Source organism: Amia ocellicauda, chromosome 6 (genome assembly GCF_036373705.1).
Source record: "Amia ocellicauda isolate fAmiCal2 chromosome 6, fAmiCal2.hap1, whole genome shotgun sequence".
Lineage (NCBI taxonomy): Eukaryota > Metazoa > Chordata > Actinopteri > Amiiformes > Amiidae > Amia > Amia ocellicauda.
Genome location: NC_089855.1, coordinates 25,523,512 through 25,542,218, shown reverse-complemented (window position 1 = coordinate 25,542,218; position 18,707 = coordinate 25,523,512).

Below are 18,707 nucleotides of genomic sequence, written 5' to 3'. Positions count from 1 at the left end.
CACTGTGTTTTTTATTTGTGGTTGAATAATCAAATCATGTTTAAGGTGATATTAAATGTAATAATGAAATAGTGAAAAGGAGATAAAACTGGTCTCTAAAGGTTTGTTTTAATATTAATAATTTGTTATTTAAAAAAACTGGCAAGCTCCTTTTTTTTGGGAATATGGTTACAAAAAGATAACATGCATATGGATTCTCTACACCAGAATCCCAAGGTAATTTTATACAGCTCTAAAATTTTACTTTCCAACAAAGCCATTTAATGAACATTGCCTTGGGTTCAGTAATTAAAGGCAGTTTAGGATATTCCCTTGAAAAATGAATAAACTCAAATGCCAATGTGATAGTATGTATTGGACGTAAAAGCTTTTCTCAGGGGATCATATATATTTCAACATCACAGAATCGCCAAACTTCAAAAGAAAACAATCCCTTGGGCACCCTGCTGTGTCCCTGTTGAAAATGAAAAACTATTTCCTTTACAATATAACACAAATTAGATTTCATATCCGAGCATCTGTACAAAAATCCCAAACCAAAAAAACAATAATGGTAGTGGGACCAAGGATCATTTAAATGTTCTTAATCCTTTGAAACATTCCTTGTAAGTATACACAGATTTCCTGCACTTGTTTGTTTATGCCTTGTGCAACATGTATTTGAAATTAAAGGAGCAATTACACCAAAAGCATTTGAAAAACTGGAGGGTTGCAATAAGGATGAACCATGGCCTGTTTCACCTGATGCAATTGTCTCTTAAAATGAGATGAATTCACACTCCTTTCATCTGTACCTCTCTTCTGAAATGTCAGTAATCTGATCACTTTTTATGGTGACCTCTAGCTGCTATAAAGGTGCCCATCACACATAATGTTGTGCCTTAAATTGTGTATACTGTATGATACAGGGACCCATGTGTCTTTACCTTAACCTCTAAATTTAAAGCAACAGTCCCAGATTTAAAAAAAACTTATATCTGGATTTACTTATATTATGCATAAATTAAACATGTGTTTGTTTCTTTAATTCACAACATGTCCAAGCAATGATTGACCCCTTCATGGATGCACATTAGTTATGTTTTATTTAGATATTAGAAAATACAATTTGGGTCTAGGGGCCATATAGGTTTATATGTATGCACTGTGACACAGAGATACACAGATTTGTTTAACTGTTAAATAATGTAAATATGTTATTGCTGTATTGCTTTTAATTGATGACAGTCTTGTTTTTAGTTTCTTTAATTTAATTAAGTTTAATTTATTTTATTTTACTAAATGTATGTTGTTTTTTTGTCATCTAAAAGGCTTTAGGTAATTTGCATTTAAACTTTATTTAAACCTCCAAACCACAAACAGTGTACTGAATCACACACCTTAAATTAGACCCATTATGGCTGACTGCTCCAGCATCTAATACAGGCTGATGATGTTCTTTTGGACATTTTTTCGTAACATCAATACTGCAGATGGTTTCACAAGCAGTGTATCCATGCTCTTCATCTTGGCAATTTTTACAGTTAGTTGAATGGAATAATTATTGTAGGTACTGTTCTAATTGTCACTTCCCAGCTTAGCCATGTGATGAGAAATTGGTTCTTATTTTGTGTTTATTTGCCATGGTGGCAGTTTATGTGCTATATTACTCATTTTAATGCCATTATATGACTAACAGTCAGTTACAATTGTGATGAATGGTGAATATGAAATGCATGAGTGTATTGCAATTACACATATTCTGTGTATTATGTTAAGTCTTAATCATTCAGAGTTTTGCAGGCAAAATAGGTCTGCTATTCCACTTTTTTTATTTTTTGGCCTCTGCTTCAGCCCAATCTCCCATCAGTGCTTCCATCAAATTCACTTTTTTATGTCATGTTCATGTAACATGTAACCTTGTAATCAAACATTACAAGGACATCATACATGTGAAGTACAGATGTCATAGATAATCATAATGTTCAGGTGCCGCATACCCTTACAAATAATAAGATAATACATAATAAAATAAATTTCACATGAATGGGCATCCAAAATAATAATTTTAGGTAAATAGTAGGATCATTCAGAAATACTACAAATATAAAGGTTGGGGATCATTAAAAGACTCAGAGGCTGAACATTAAAAGGGAAAAACAAATGCACTAGGATTTTTAAATTAGAAAAACCATACTGATTTACAATTAACAAAAATGGAAATTAACTAATACAGTTACCAGGAAGGACCACTATTGGAAAAATAAACAGGGGCTCAAATGCATGACAGACAGAAACTGGAACCTGATACGAGGGAGCTCAGCTGGTGAGAAGCAGAATATTTTGTGCATACTGTTGGTAGCCTTAAGAACCAAATGGAATACAATTTGGGGACTTAAGAACTGCTAAAGGATACTAGACCTACTGAGGAAATGATATCAACAGTGTTAGAATAACAGTGCTCCTGTAGAGTAGACCACAGCTGGATTATACATTTCTAAAGAAGAAAACTATACATCGGCAGGTCAGTGCAAATCAACCCCATTACTCATTACAGAAGGCAAAGTATTATTCTCTGGTTTAGTAGAGCAGTTATCACATTATCTGCAAAAGGATGAAAACACAGAAACTTTCATTCAGAATTCAGGGTTTCTAGAATTAACTGAAAATTAACTGAGAAAAAGCACTCCAAATGCTTTATCCTACCAGGCAAACAAAAGCTATGTTTTTGGGAATTAATTTTAATGTCCTGACTGTTGTGGCTGGTCGCCATTTATTACATTCCAATATCCAATATGACAGTAGAAAGGATTGAAGGACAGATCACCTCCTATTTCTTAAAGTAGCTGGGACTAATGCAATGTTTGTCAAGGGTAAGCCAGTACAGCAGAAATAAGTTGCAGCTGCCAGACTCCTCACTTAAAGAAAAAAATAAATGTGCCAAAGACTTTAAATGACTCAAAAGCCAAGGCAGAAAGAGCCACATATTAAGGGTGGAATGAAATTGCAAGCCAGTGGAAGACTGGAAGCTTATGAAAGGAATTTGCCTTAGTACATAGGACTGGCAGAAGACTGGTAAAAACAATTATCTACCCAGTGTCAGTAGGATGCAGAGGCCTTGTTGGCAAGTCAAATGCACAGCTACAACACAACAGGAGAATTGCTGGCAAGAAGCAGAAGAAAACAATTAAAATGTATGAGAGATGGCATACCATGTATCAAGGAAATCTGCTTGGGATGGAATTAACAGGAATGGATAGCTAAGGTAAGGGAGGCAATGTGGAATGGGAGGGGAGCAGTGCTAGGAGGTCAGTATCACTACTGTCTAACCAAAATTGTAGCAGCAGCAGCATTTATCAATCCACTGCTAGATGAAGGCCTCCTCAAGATATTTCCACTTGTTACAATGTGTAGCATCTCTTTTCCAGGTCATGCTAGCAAAGCTTCTGATTTCTGTTTCTGATCTTTTATGTGATCAGAGTTAAATTAACAGATGCTCCCCAGTTGATAGAGAGTAGGGGGCGCATCTGTTAATTTAACCCTGCAGAGTCCTTTTAATTGAATGCAGGTCGATTTTCACCTGGTTTTATTTATACAAGACACATGTGTGTTACTGTAAACACAACACAATAAAATCAATTGACAGTCCAATACTTCACATACTGAAAAACAAAACAGATCAATATGAGCAACATTCACCAGGGGGTCCACCGGCAAGTGCCAACGTGCAATAAGTGAATAAATTAAGTTAATCAAACTCCAGAAGTGAGTGTTATTATATAAATATACGTGATATAGTGACTGATCCAAAAAAAAACAATATATAAATTAGAAACCATGAAATCAGAAAAAACATGTGCAATAAAATGGTTGTTCAGTTCTCATTTAGCCCACATTGTCATTGACTGCATGAACTACTATTCTGCACAGCGAGAGCAAGTTGGGATGAAGATAAAATGGTACAAAATGTAATACAAATGTGCTTAAAAGGTTAAAATTAAATCTAAAAGGAAACAGTGCAGGGTGCTCCTTGTTCCTTTTTCCCATAAAACAAAGGTTAGTGCAGAACGTCGCTTAAAACACATGTTAACACAGGCAGTCACCTCAATAAAACCTCATTCCCCCTTCCCTACATACAGCAATGTTCATTACACAATTATCTTGGGACGTGGTTTACAAAAAACAGTTGCCTGCCTTGTGTATGCATTGGCATTACCCTGAGTGAGAGCAGTGTCAGCACATGCCAAAAAAGAATATAATGCTCGGTTTGGGCTTCTATATATGGGAATAAAAGGTTGTAGCACCAAAGCCATTAAATCGTTTTAAAGTAGTATGTCAGTGGCTTATTTGTTATGTGATGTTTTCCTATCTGTGCTGAAGTGCTGCAAACAATACATTGCCAGTTTCAGATCCAACACACTCAGACCTCTTCATCTCTTGAACAAAATTGCTTGTTTCATATCGGAAGAAATATTCAACAATAGCTGCACCGTGCTTTACAAAACGCCATGGCTCAATCAACAATGTCAAATGGCCAGACCGTCTAAGTAGTACTGTACTTGAATGTCCAGTGTTTAATAATTCCCAGGTAATACAGAATGAACCAACCTGCAATTTAATACTTGTATGTTTCACTTCCATGTCTTAAACAAAGGATCAGTGGATTCTATAACCCTGCCAGATAATCAGCATAATTGTGTGTTGTACAATTAAATACAAGCTCTAAAACATACATAGCAAAAAATATTACTTAAAAATACATTTTTAAAATATTTCTAAATCCAGTTTGTAACATCAGTTTGGTTAATTTTGACAACTCAAGACAGATATACTCCCAGATATACATTTTTCCCCTTTTTGTCTGAATGTGTCATTTCAGTTTAATTCAAAGCTATTTATTACCATGAATATTTGACAAGTTTTGCCTGAGTGAATTTCTTACGCTCTTTCAAATTCACATATACGTGACTGTTGTGCTAGATGTCTGAACCACAAACTTTAAACTGAGATACACGTACAAAAATACAAATACATTTCAAAAGACACATTACAGATACATTTCCAAATCAACCCCAGAATATTTATCTATTGGGTGTGAATGCTTATCTAATACAACAAAATAAAAAAATGCCTATCTATTGCCTACAGTATAAGCCCTTGACGAACAGAACATGCAACTAAACGGAGAATTATACTAGAATTTGACACATTGATTGCACAAATCTAAGATGTGAGGATCCAAAATAAGTGTTGTTTTTTTGTTGTTTGTTTTTAGATTGGAAATGTATGTATCGGTGCTAAAACTCCTAGGTCCTTGCAACTATGACCATGAATATATACACTCTTCACATGTAACAAGAGCATTCAAGGACAAGAAAGATGCAAACAATTTTGCAGAGCTTCATGGGAAGGCACAGCTTAATGAAAGAATCTCTGCAAAATGCATTTTGCTTGGTACAGTGATGAGTTTACTGTCAGAAGCTGTAGCCCTGTCTTCTTTTCTTACCTCTCATTCCAATACAAGAGCATTTGGCTTCTTAAATTACTGTGCACTGATTGGGCACTTTTCAACTCTTACTGGAAGCAATAAGCATGCTGACAGCTCAAAGACCTGATCATAATTCTTAAAGAAGCAATGACCAGCCATGTAGACATATTTCACTAAGTGCTATTTATGTGCATGTGAGCACATTTATTCTAAATAGGATATAGTACTGCTGCATTCTTAATGTTCTACATTTTTCACTTTGAAAACTATTTTGTATCCAAAATTGTACTAGAGTATTGCATTTTTTTGTGAATGTTTTTTGTGAATTAGTTACATTTCTTATAAAGATAAATGGACTTACAACTCTTTCAAATATAGTCATGTAGCACTTCACAAAAAGTTATGATTAAAGTAGTGTTTGTACCTGAATATGCCTTTGAAATTTAACTCCAAAAGTATTTAAATACAAATTGATAAAGTGGATATGGCACACGGTTTGTTTAATAGGGAATTTCAGTATAAATCCCTTCCATCAAATAAATTATAAATAATATGAAAATACACTGTCAAAAAGCTACATATGTATTTAAAAGGCTTTTGGTACATGTGAAAAGCAAAGCAAACCACATTCTGTTTTAGGTAAGTGAAATTGATTAATTCGATTTAGAAGTCAATGTATCAACAGGGATGTAGTGTCAACGCAACAGCTTTCTAGGGACGCACCTTTTGAAGAATGGATGAAGGATAGAAGCTGGTAATGGATTTTAAAATGCAAATGAAACAAATACATGTAAACAAGGGAGTAAAGGGCAGTGCAACTAAATGTGTTGACTTTCACAAAATGGAGATGGAAGTCATGGTAATATAGATTCCTAGCATTTTACTGAACTTGTTTCTTATCAAAGGACAATACTATACAATTGCAGTGACATTGATGTCTAAAGCTTAAAATCTCTCCCTAACAACAGATTCTTGTCAATTGTTTTCAGAGGTGTGTTGAGATTTATTTAATGAACTGAGATTGAATGCAGTTTAGGCAACAATGAAATTTAAATTTCAATTATCAGTCTTGGGGCCAGATTTTCATCACAGGACATTAGACTATTGGTGGGACACAATTCCTGAAGCTCAAAATTGGAGCAAAACATTCACACTACACTGTGATTTTGGAACAATGCTATATGCACAGTTACAGCACTGGCATTTGCTACAGTGGTTTGCATAACTTTTCAGGCGTGCTGTCATTAACATTTCCTTGTCAAGTGATTTTGATTATGAAGTAATGCTTGTTTGCATTTTAAAAGAATCATCACAATGAGGCTCTTTCTCAGCACAATTATTGTTCTACAGAATGTACACAAATTATGAAGGCATAAAAAAGCATTTTTAATTTGACAGATACACAACATGGCCAAAAGTATGTGGACAACTGTTCGTCGAACATCTCATTCCAAAATCATGGGCATTAATATGGAGTATGCCTTTGCTGCTATAACAGCCTCCACTCTTCTGGGAAGTCTTTCCACCAGAAATTGTGCTTTGCTTCCAATCAGCCACAAGAGTGTTAGTGAGGTCAGGCACTTATGTTGGGCGATCAGGCCTGGCTCACAGTCGGTGTTCCAATTCATCCCAAAGGTGTTCGATGGTGTTGAGGTCGGGGCTCTGTGCAGGTTCTTCCACACCAATTTGTGTATGGACCTGGCTTTGTGGACAGGGGCATTGTCATGCTGAAATAGGAAAGGGCCTTCCCCAAACTGTTGCTATAATGTTGGAAGCACAAAATCATCTAGAATGTCATTGTATGCTGTAGCATTAAGATTTCCCTTCAGTGGAACTAAGGGGCCAAGCCCAAACCATGAAAAACAGACACAGACCATTATTCCTTCTCCACCAAACTTTACAGTTGGCACTATGCATTCAGGCAGGTAGCGTTCTCCTGGCATCCGCCAAACCCAGATTTGTCAGTCAGACTGCCAGATGGTGGATTCATCACTCCAGAGGATGAGTTCCCACTGCTCTAGAGTCCAATGGTGGCAAGCTTTACACCACTCCAGCCGTTGCTTGGTTTTTCTTGCAGGTGATCTCAGGCTTGTTTGTGGCTGCTTGGCCATAGAAACACATTTCATGAAGATTCCGATGAACAGTTCTTGTGCGGACGTTGCTTCCAGAGGTAGTTTGGAACTCAGTAGTAATTGTTGCAACTGAGGACAGACGATTTTTACAAGCTATGTGCTTCAGCACTCTGTGGTCCCATTCTGTAAGCTTGTGTGGCTTTCCACTTTGTGGCTGAGCTGTTGTCACTCCTAGACATTTGCACTTCACAATAACAGCTGTTACAGTTGACCGGGGCAGCTCTAGCAGGGCAGACATTTGACAAACTGACTTGTTGGAGAGGTGGCATCCTCTGACAGTGCCACGTTGAAAGTCACTGAGCTCCTCGGTATGGGCCATACTACTGCCTAAGGAGATTACATGGCTGTGTGCTTGATTTATACGTCAGCAATGGGTGTGTTTGAAATAGCCGAATCAACTAATTAGAAGGGCTGTCCACATACATACATTTTGCCATGTAGTGTAGACAGATGTAACAGGGCAACGTGTGTACATTAACTCATTAAGGTGACATAACTCCTCTGTGTTATTACTAGAATGTATAAGCCTCCCTTGTCAAGAGACCTGGCATATTGGTGTAGTGGATTTATCAATTTGCTGGGGCTCTGACCTGCACAAGCTACATAGATTCATTACAGAAAGATACACAACTAGAGTTTATGAACCATTGTCTGTTTGTAACATAACGGATAGTAAATGTATGCATTAAACAACAACTCCCCTGGCAAATCTGATTAGATTTTAGATGAGATACAGAAAGATAACAATGGGGTTTCTGGATAATAATTACTTAATTCAAATTTAAAGAATCGGCAACCTCTTAATGGGCATGTCTCTGCACACAATTGGACATCAGATTTCATCTCCTACTGGACAGTGATTGAGTTAGCACAAAGATAGAGCTATATCTAATAAAAAACACTCTACCAGAACAGACCACTCCTACCTGTGTTTGCATTGCCCTGTGCATTGGCATGATAAAGTTTGACACTTGTCACTGTTAAATGTTCTCGTCTTTTTTGCCTCAGCCTTTTTTGTTTCAGTACCTGTATGTCCTGATTATAAAATACTGACATAGTGCAGAGATGACAGGGAAATAATATAATATCCAGGCTAACTTTATCTACCTAGCTTATGCTGTTACATTTAAATACAGTGCAGAAGCAAATGTAAAGTTTGCTGCAAATCATGTAAATTATATGTGAGCATTAGTATTAGTGTGAAGACAGTAATCCTTAATTTTCCTTTGTGAATGTGAAAGTTTAAAATAAATATATTGCTAATTTGCATAATGATGGTTCTCCAGACTCTTTTGGCAGTGGTTACAAAGTGATGATCTACAGCACTACCTAAAACTGCCCGAAGGAAGGACATGCATTTCCTCACACTGTGAAAAACATAGCACATATTGGGGAAATATCTGGCTGGTCAATTTTATGCTATTGCAAAAAGCCCACAGTACTGTTTTCTGTGTCTTTTGCCATTAAACTTTTCAAAAGTTCAAAAGTTATTTCAGGTCCTGCCAAAGGAAAAGCTAAATGTCATGGAAACTAACAGAACTATGTGAACCTTAATATTTTGAAAATAGAGCAGAGCTATCTTGGAAAGACCAATGTCATGTATTTTGGCAAGTAGCTGATGTTGCGCTGGCCTGTTGTATTCTGTCTCCTGAAATGTAAAATAGCTCTATGTTACACGGGTGAAATTGTGAATCAATTAATTAATGAACAATGCTATACCAATTGAGCTAAATAATTAATATGTTGCATTACAACTGACTACCATCCCCCACCCATTCAACTAAAGAAAAGAAAAGAAAGCAGGGCATGCTAACCAAACACATGGGGGGATACTAAGCACATGTGCTAGTGCACACATGGCAAATCCCCCCACCACCGGAACAAGCCCATTTGTTGTTCAGGAAACAGATTGTTTTGCAGGCAGAACTACCCCACAGGCATTCATACTAAGGAGGATTTTGGTTACTAGAAATATTACTTTCACTACAGATGCAAGATGTTGACCTTTCCTGTTAAAATTGTAGCAGACAAACCTCCAGCCTGTACATATAAATGAACAAATCCCGTGGACTAAAATCCATCTGTACCGTATTGCATTTTGATTCTATGCATATACAGTGAGGGAAAAAAGTAATTGATCCCCTCCTGATTTTGTGCGTTTGCCCACTGACAAAGAAATGATCAGTCTATAATTTTAATGGTAGGTGTATTTTAACAGTGAGAGACAGAATAACAACAAAAAAATCCAGAAAAACACATTTCAAAAAAGTTATAAATTGATTTGCATGTTAATGAGGGAAATAAGTATTTGATCCCCTATCAATCAGCAAGATTTCTGGCTCCCAGGTGTCTTATACAGGTAACGAGCTGAGATTAGGGCCACTCTCTTAAAGGGAGTGCTCCTAATCTCAGCTCGTTACCTGTATAAAAGACACCTGTCCACAGAAGCAATCAATCAATCAGATTCCAAACTCTCCACCATGGCCAAGACCAAAGAGCTGTCCAAGGATGTCAGGGACAAGATTGTAGACCTACACAAGGCTGGAATGCTAAGGGGACAGGACAACTGCACCGCAGCAAAGGGACGATGGACGGGGCCATGTACCGTCAAATCTTGGGTGAGAACCTCATTCCCTCAGCCAGGGCATTGAAAATGGGTCATGGATGGGTATTCCAGCATGACAATGACCCAAAACACACAGCCAAGGCAACAAAGGAGTGGCTCAAGAAGAAACACATTAAGGTCCTGGAGTGGTCTAGCCAGTCTCCAGACCTTAATCCCATAGAAAATCTGTGGAGGGAGCTGAAGGTTCGAGTTGCCAAACGTCAGCCTCGAAACCTTAATGACTTGGAGAGGATCTGCAAAGAGGAGTGGGACAAAATCCCTCCTGAGATGTGTGCAAACCTGGTGGCCAACTACAAGAAATGTCCGACCTTTGTGATTGCCAACAAGGGTTTTGCCACCAAGTACTAAGTCGAAGGGGTCAACTACTTATTTCCCTCATTAACAAGCAAATCAATTTATAAATTTTTTGATTTTTTTTTCTGGATTCTTTTGTTGTTATTCTGTCTCTCACTGTTAAAATACACCTACCATTAAAATTATAGACTGATCATTTCTTTGTCAGTGCGCAAACATACAAAATCAGCAGGGTATCAAATACTTTTTTCCCTCACTGTACATATATGTAGCACTGACCGATCACAATAATGAAGGATTGTGCATGTTTATGAACAGTGGGGCAAGGTTCTAAGGGGCGTGACCAATATGACCAATCCCAAAGATGGACAGCGGAGGCTATTGAATGGATACCAAGAGATTAAAAAAGACCTGCAAGATGACCACATAAAAGATGGGAAGATGAAATTATAGACGTTGCAGGAGGGACATGGAAAAGAGAAGCTGTAGATCGAAGCAAGTGGAAACAGATTGGGGAGGCTTTCATTCAGTAGTGGAACGATAAAGGCTCATATATATATATATATATATATATATATACATATACAAATATGGTTTTAAAGACAGCATATTGATTAATGAACAGTGTGCTTGTGTTTTCTGGATGGAAAGTAATAATATAATCTCCATGTCTTCTTCAGCTTCATTCAGGATCTCCGCTGTGATTTCATCATCTCCAGGTGTTTTTTCATACTTCATATTCTTTATGGCATAGCCTACATCTTCTGAAATCACATCTGGTATTACACCTGTGTTCACTGAGACCTCTTCTTCATCTTTACTGCTGCCATCACTTCTATATAGGTTTTTGTATAATGCTATATATATAATATAATATAATATAATTCTAATATATATATTATTTTCATATTTAGAATGTCAGTTCAGCCTAAAGATTGAATTGAAAGAGAATACAAAACAATCAAAATACACCAAAAACATACAAATCCAGAAAAGTCAGCATATACAACATGATTAATTCAACAGCATATTTACAATTTCAGTCAATTTTAAATTGCCCTTTAATAAATGCAAAATACAATGATTATTATTATCTGTGTGTGCTGACCAGCAGCCTTTGAGAGATTTCTGTAGAATTCCCTAAAGTAATTCCAAATTTGCTTCTCCAGTTTTTCTTGGTTTTAAAAATATAAAATGTATATTATTGAATGTGATTCTTTTTACTTGCTGCTTTGTTCTGCAAAGAAAACTGACCACTATGTATTCTAACAATTCCTATTTCCTTGTTTTTCCATGTGTTATTTTTGTACATTTATTGATGTATTGTTAGTTTCTGAATCTGTTTAATTACTACATATACAGTTAGGTCCATAAATATTTGGACAGTGACACAATTGTCATCATTTTGGCTCTTTACACCACCACAATGGATTTGAAAGGAAACAATCAAGATGTGCTTTAAGTGTAGACTTTCATATTTAATTTGAGGGTAGTTACATCCAAATTGGGTGAACGGTGTAGGAATTACACCCATCTTTATATATTGTCCCCCCAATTTTTAGGGGCTCTAAAATATTTGTACAAACTAACATAATCATGAATTAAATTGTGAGTTTCAATACTTGGTTGCAAATCCTTTGCAGTTAATGACTGCCTGAAGTCTGGAATCCATAGACATCACCAGATGCTGGGTTTCTTCCCTGGTGATGCTCTGCCAGGCCTGCACTGGAGCTGTCTTTAGTTCCTGCTTGTTCTTGGTGCGTTTTGCCTGATAGAGCTGCTCAACTTCTTGCTGAATGAATAATATATTACCCATTACAAAGGCATAGGGTATTCAAATGATATTCAATTGTATTTTTTTATTTTGGTTTGTTTTTTTGTACAACACTGTAAAGTAGGCTGGTGAGTTGCTGGCTATTATACGGAGTCAACAATATTAATTGATCTGCCAATTACTGCTGTATTTCATTTGTCTTTGAATCCACCACCTGGTGGGCACCACTTGTAAATCGGCTTGAGTCCCTTCAGCCCCAATCCTGTGGTATGTCTATGCAACTTAATTTATTTTTTTCCATGTGGTAATTTTTCAAGTAATTAATTTATTAAATGGCTCCGTGATCACTGAAAAATGCAGCAGGGAGTATCTCCATTTTATAGGGCAGTGATTTGTTCAATTTACCGCAGTTTTTTTTGTATATGAAGGTCATTGTTTCAGGAATAAGCACATTTGGGCAATGAGTTTCATTGTGGTAGTATATAATTATCGCTCTCCCTCAGTGAGAAACATAATCTCAATTCTATGTCTAAGGGCTAAAGCTAATGATCCCCACAAAACAGACGTTATGTGGTATTATTAGGACCAAGATAATAATGCTCTTACATGGTCATATTTCAAGGGTTTCAATGACCTTAATTGCATCTGGTTTAGTATTCACCTTTAGGCCACATTGTAAAGTTTTTATAGATATTAATCCTGATGGTTTTAGGACACCCCTCATCATGCAGTCTTAATGATGATATACTGTATTAAAATAACTTTACATCAAGAATGCAGGAGAGATGTATACATCCACTTAAAATAATATCAATTCAATGTAATGTGTACTGAATAATACAGACAACTTATTAACAGTATTAAGTATGTTTATTTGGTGTGAATGCACACATCATATTTTGGTGTTAAAAACCTAATGAGCCAATATCAGGTGTCCTACAAAAATATGGAAATATCCATCACTACCTTTTTTAAATGTGTGTAATTGTATTTTTCTCTTCAAGATCTGTTCATACCTGTGATGTGTGTACTGTGATTTCATCCAGAATTGCAAGTGGAAAGAAAAACATGTATTAAGAGATGAGATTAAAGAAGAATTGACGTGAGGGTGTTTTTTTTTGTTTGTTTTTTTTTTCCTTTTTAAAATCCAGCTTTCCAAGCAGCCCAAAATTGCCTAATGTTACAGGGTTTAGTATTTTGTAACATAATATACTACAACAAATGTAATTGAATTTTATAATTTTTGGGGTTTGCTTTTAACAACAGCTTTGAGGATAACATTGAGAATTACCTTCAGGTATGACAATCATGAGATTTGCTCTCAGAATATTTTTAAGGCCGACTGGTTGGGATGGATGTATAAGACTATTGGAGAGATAAGATTGAAAATAATCATCTTAATAAATATTTTGTAAGGACTGGATGTCTTTATTAGTTTGAATTTAGGAAACTGAGGAGCTAAAGCCCCCCCCCCCCCCCTTTGCTACCACACACAACAAATTCATACTGGAGATGAAGTAAATCATTTTACCATTATATAAGTTTATTTAGAAAATCTGCTGGGAAAGATGTTGTTGGATTAGGATTCCTATTTTGTAATATACATTTTTTGTGTTCTGTCTGAATGAAGGGTATAATGGCTATCTCCTCAGAGTGGTTTAGATATGCTCTTAATAGCACATGGACAAAAGAAAGTACACCTCAGCACACCTCTTTGAAGGTATTAATCCCTGTATTTCATATTGCTCTTCATCTGTTATCCTTTTATATACTGTTTGCTTTATGTTCACATGGAGAAGTGTTTGCAATTTCACCAGTAACCTGCTGTTTAAAATATAGATAAATATATCATTATTTATTAAATATTGTTGTGTGACATAAATAAAACCTGAAGAGATAACAAAAATATGTTCAATCCATCAGCAAAGCCAGTATTATAGTATTAGGACATAAGGAAAAAGGGCTTATGGAAGAGGAGGTTATAACAAGATGATTCAGTGGGTCTTTTATATGCAGTGGCTATAGGAAGCATTCAACCCCCGAATTAAACACATTAAATACAAAGAAAAACCTGAAAAGTCTTCATTAGAGAAGTAGACATTGCTATGACACTGTTAAATAAGATGAGGTGCAACCAATTGCCTTCAGAATTCACACAGTAAGTTGAATGGAGTACTGTATATCAGTGTCCTGTAAAAGTGGTTAATATGATTTGAGATGAAATATACCTGTCCTTGTAAGGTCCCATAGCTAAGTAGTGCATTCAAAGCAAAGATACTTCCATGAAGACTAAGGAGCTTTCAAAACAACTTTGGCATAAAGTTGTGAAAAGGTACAGATCAGGCGAGGGGTATAAAAGATTTCAAGGGCATTGAATATCTCTTGGAGCACAGTCAAGTAGATCATTAAGAAGTGGAAGGTATGTGACACCACCCAGAATCTGCTGAGAGCAGGCCATCCTCCCAAACTGAGCAGCCAGTCCAAAGACCAAGAGGCCAATGAAAGACCTACAGAATTGTAAAAAAAATGTCCATGTGTCAACAATAGCTCAGATACTTCACAAATCTGGCCTGTATGGAAGAATGGTGAGAAGGAAGCCATTTTCTCACGTAAAAGTACACTTGAAATTTGAAAAAAAGATGTAGCAAAAGATTATGTGGTCTGATCTCTCTGGCCTAAATTCTAAACATTATATCTGGCATAATCCCAACACAGCACATTGCCCAGAGGTCAAAGTAGAGATGGAAACCCTTGACAAAAACCTGCTTCAGTCTGCAGAAGACCTAAGACTAGGATGGAGATCCACCAGGAGAATGACTACAAGCACACAGCCAAATCAACACCAGAGTGGCTTTAAAAAAAAAGAAAGTGAATGTCTTGGAGTGGCCCAGTCAAAACAGGGACTTGAATTTGATTGATAATCTGTGGCAAGACTTGGAGATTGCTGTCCACCAATGATCCCCATCCAACTTAACAGAGCTTGAACAATGTTGCCTAGAATGGGTGAATATTGCACAATCCAGATGTGCAAACCTGGTAGAGCCTTACCCCAAAAGACCAAGTATTGACTCAGGGGGGTGAATACTTGTCTATCTAAGACATTTCAGTTATTTTTTTTCCCTTAACTGTTGTTGCACAATAAATATCCTCATGCCTCTTCAAAATGGTGAGTAGGTTGTGTAAATCTAGGGAAAAAATCCCGTTTAAATGCATCAAAATGTCAGGTTGTAACAAAACAAAATGTGCCAAGTTAAAGCGGGTGAATAATTTCTATAGCCACTGTATAGTGTTCTCTTTTCCTGCAGTGGTGGTTCCCTTTCCCCCAGGGGTAACAGGACAAAAGAACCATTTGCATTATGTCATATTTAATTTAATTAGCTCTATAACATTTAATTAAATCCTGATTAAATCAGCCATAAAGAAATCTAACTGTCAGTGTAATGCATTGCTGAACAAACTTTTGACCTGCGGTTTAAATTGTGAATGCTGCATATATTCTCTCATGAGCTTATTAAAACAAAAATCCACATAGGTATGAGATACATGTATCCTGTTTGGACATCATGAATGCAGTTTGCTTTGTTTTGTTATTTGTATATTTATTTATGTATGCATGTACGTATTGGTTTAACATATCCAGTCCATATTTAAATGTTTAGAAGATTTGTTTGGAGGTTCTAACCAAGATTAATAGTTCAGTTTATAGTGGTTACAATATACCACGACACCTGCATTCCAATCCCAGAAAGAGAAAACAATAACAAACTACACTCACACACTAACTTTAAACCAAACACATCACTTTCATAAATAATACTGACATCTGAGAACTGTTTTCTCAGTATGTGCAGGGCTTTGGGAACATCAGCCTGATATACAATGGGAATAATCAATTTTGAATTTTGATTTCTATTCTGAAACTGAATTTACTTTTCACCTCGTCTTAAATGGTATACCTGTTATATAACGTTGCATTTCTGAAAGTTCCTCTTGGAAGACTTTCATGTTTCCTGTGAATTATGTTTTCAGTTTCTACTGGCTCAGAACAAGCTATCGAATATGTGGCAATTAGACTAATACAATATATCTCTGTCTTTGATTTATATGCTCTTTGGTTACCCTGCCAGATAGTCGAAGTTTGTTTGCAAGTTCTGCAGTTTTAACAGAAAACGTCTCCAAATGTAAGCCGAGAGATACTGTATTATATCCCTCTATGATTGTTATTTTAAATAAGACTTCCACGTTACATCACTAAAATGAATCATCAGCACAAATAAAACCAAAATCTTTCATTTGAACTTTCATATGTATCAAGTCACAATGCTCGGCTATATCTGGAAGTGATAATATACTGTGATAGGATCTTTTTTATTTTGAAGAGAATTATAAATATGCACATGTGGCCTGCATGCATAAACACATGTGACAGTTGCATTACCCATCTGCAATGCTGTTTCAGGTGTAAGGCTGGAGTATATAAAATCCTCAAGGTCCACTGGAATGAGGCTGTTCTATATTGAAATTTCTGGTTGATCTGTGTGCTGGCAGGGACCTCATCATCCCTGCTGCTCTAATCTGCTTCTTCACAGCTGTTCTTTCCTCCCAGCACAACTGCTATTCTTACCTGGCAGTGTGCAGTGTGGCCAGCTGATAGAAAGCCTACTGGACTAATCATCTCTGCATTTGTCAGACTTGGAATTATGGACACTAAGAATCCCAACATGTCTCTTTTCTTAACATTTTTTTAGTGCACCCTTCAGCCTTCAAATTGCTTCATTATAAATAATCCATTTAAAAAAACCAGAAAAAAAAAAAAAAAACGACACGGATACTGATTCTGACATTTTAATCTTTCCTTTCCCACTGTGCCCTGTAATGGACAAGCAGAAAACAATGTAACAGTATAGATTTTACAATGGGAACAAACAACTAGCTTTCTGTCATTTTCCTAGCATTGGGCCATACTTTCATAATACACAGGGTGATTATCAAGTCTTTGCAATCGCCTCCATGAAAAAAAAAGTGTCTGTAACCGTGTATGACATTTATTTGAAATACACACACACACTAGGGGGTGCAACATTGCTAGAACTCAGTAAATGCCTGGGCGTTGAAGAACTGAATCCAACAGACTTTGCTGGTCACTGACATAAACAAGTCTCTATGAATGGCAACTATGTCGAATGGCATTTTTGAGCAGTCATACAATCTTCATTCACCAGACTATGTACACATTCTCATAACCAGAAGTCTGCATAGATGAGGCAGCATTGTTACCTAAAGTTTTACCAAAATAGCTTTATCCTGTTATGACTTTAAGCATGCCATGAAATGCAATTGTGTTCCTTATATGGCACACAACAATGGGTACAAAGCAAAGCCTAGTGCTGATGCTTTCTCCCACTGCCAGTCACATGCCTGTGTTCCCCTCGAGTACTCTATGAATTTCAAGTAACTTTCAGTTTTTTCATAGAAATATGTGTCCATAACCTTCCTGTATATGTATATTTACAGTTGCCTCCAAATGCATATATAACCCTTATCAAGTGTAACTGAAAGCTGCTTAAGCGTAGAAACTGCAGCTATGAATTGATTAATGAAATTAAATCAAAACTCAAACAATTACCTTAGTATGTAATGTATCGATATGCTATTTGTTTTTTTAAATAGCTGAATATAATTCCAAATACATGATTTTCTAATTTCTCTCTAGTCGCATGATGCAGCAAAGAATCCATACTGACCTTGCAAGTATGTGACTAGATGCACAAGAACATGTTACATTTTATGGAAGAAGCTTAAAGGACAACATGTAACATTTTATCAAGTGAAATAAACAAATGCATGATATGGCAGTGCCCGATAAATACCAGGTAAGTAATTTGCTGTATGGCACCATCATTGACAAGAACCCATACAAGGTTTCCAAAGCATACAATTTGTTGAAAAAAGTAGCACCATTTTTCACATCAGGAAATTGATGTACAATGCCTGAGGCTTAAACAATAGACACAGGGACATATAACACATCATCTTCTTTTTTGTTAATGACCTTGGTTCACAAATGCCTGATTGTGGTTTCTATACAAATTAGTATAATTGTATGATTGTTGTATGTAGGCACAAAAACAATAGAACAGTGGATTTTTTATCATGTGTATTTAACTGTGCAGACAGCCTCTGAGCTGGGATAATGTAATTAAATAAATGAGACAAATAATTACATATGATAAGTGCAGGTGAATAATGAGAATGACTTCATAAGTTTTAGAAAGACCTAAACTGTATGCCGTTGCATGGTTATAATTATATAGCTCTGTTGGTTGTTTGTCATTGTTTCATGTAGTATATAGACATAATGTATTGATATTGCAATATAAATGCTGAGTTAAATGCATTGTTTAAGTGTCCTTA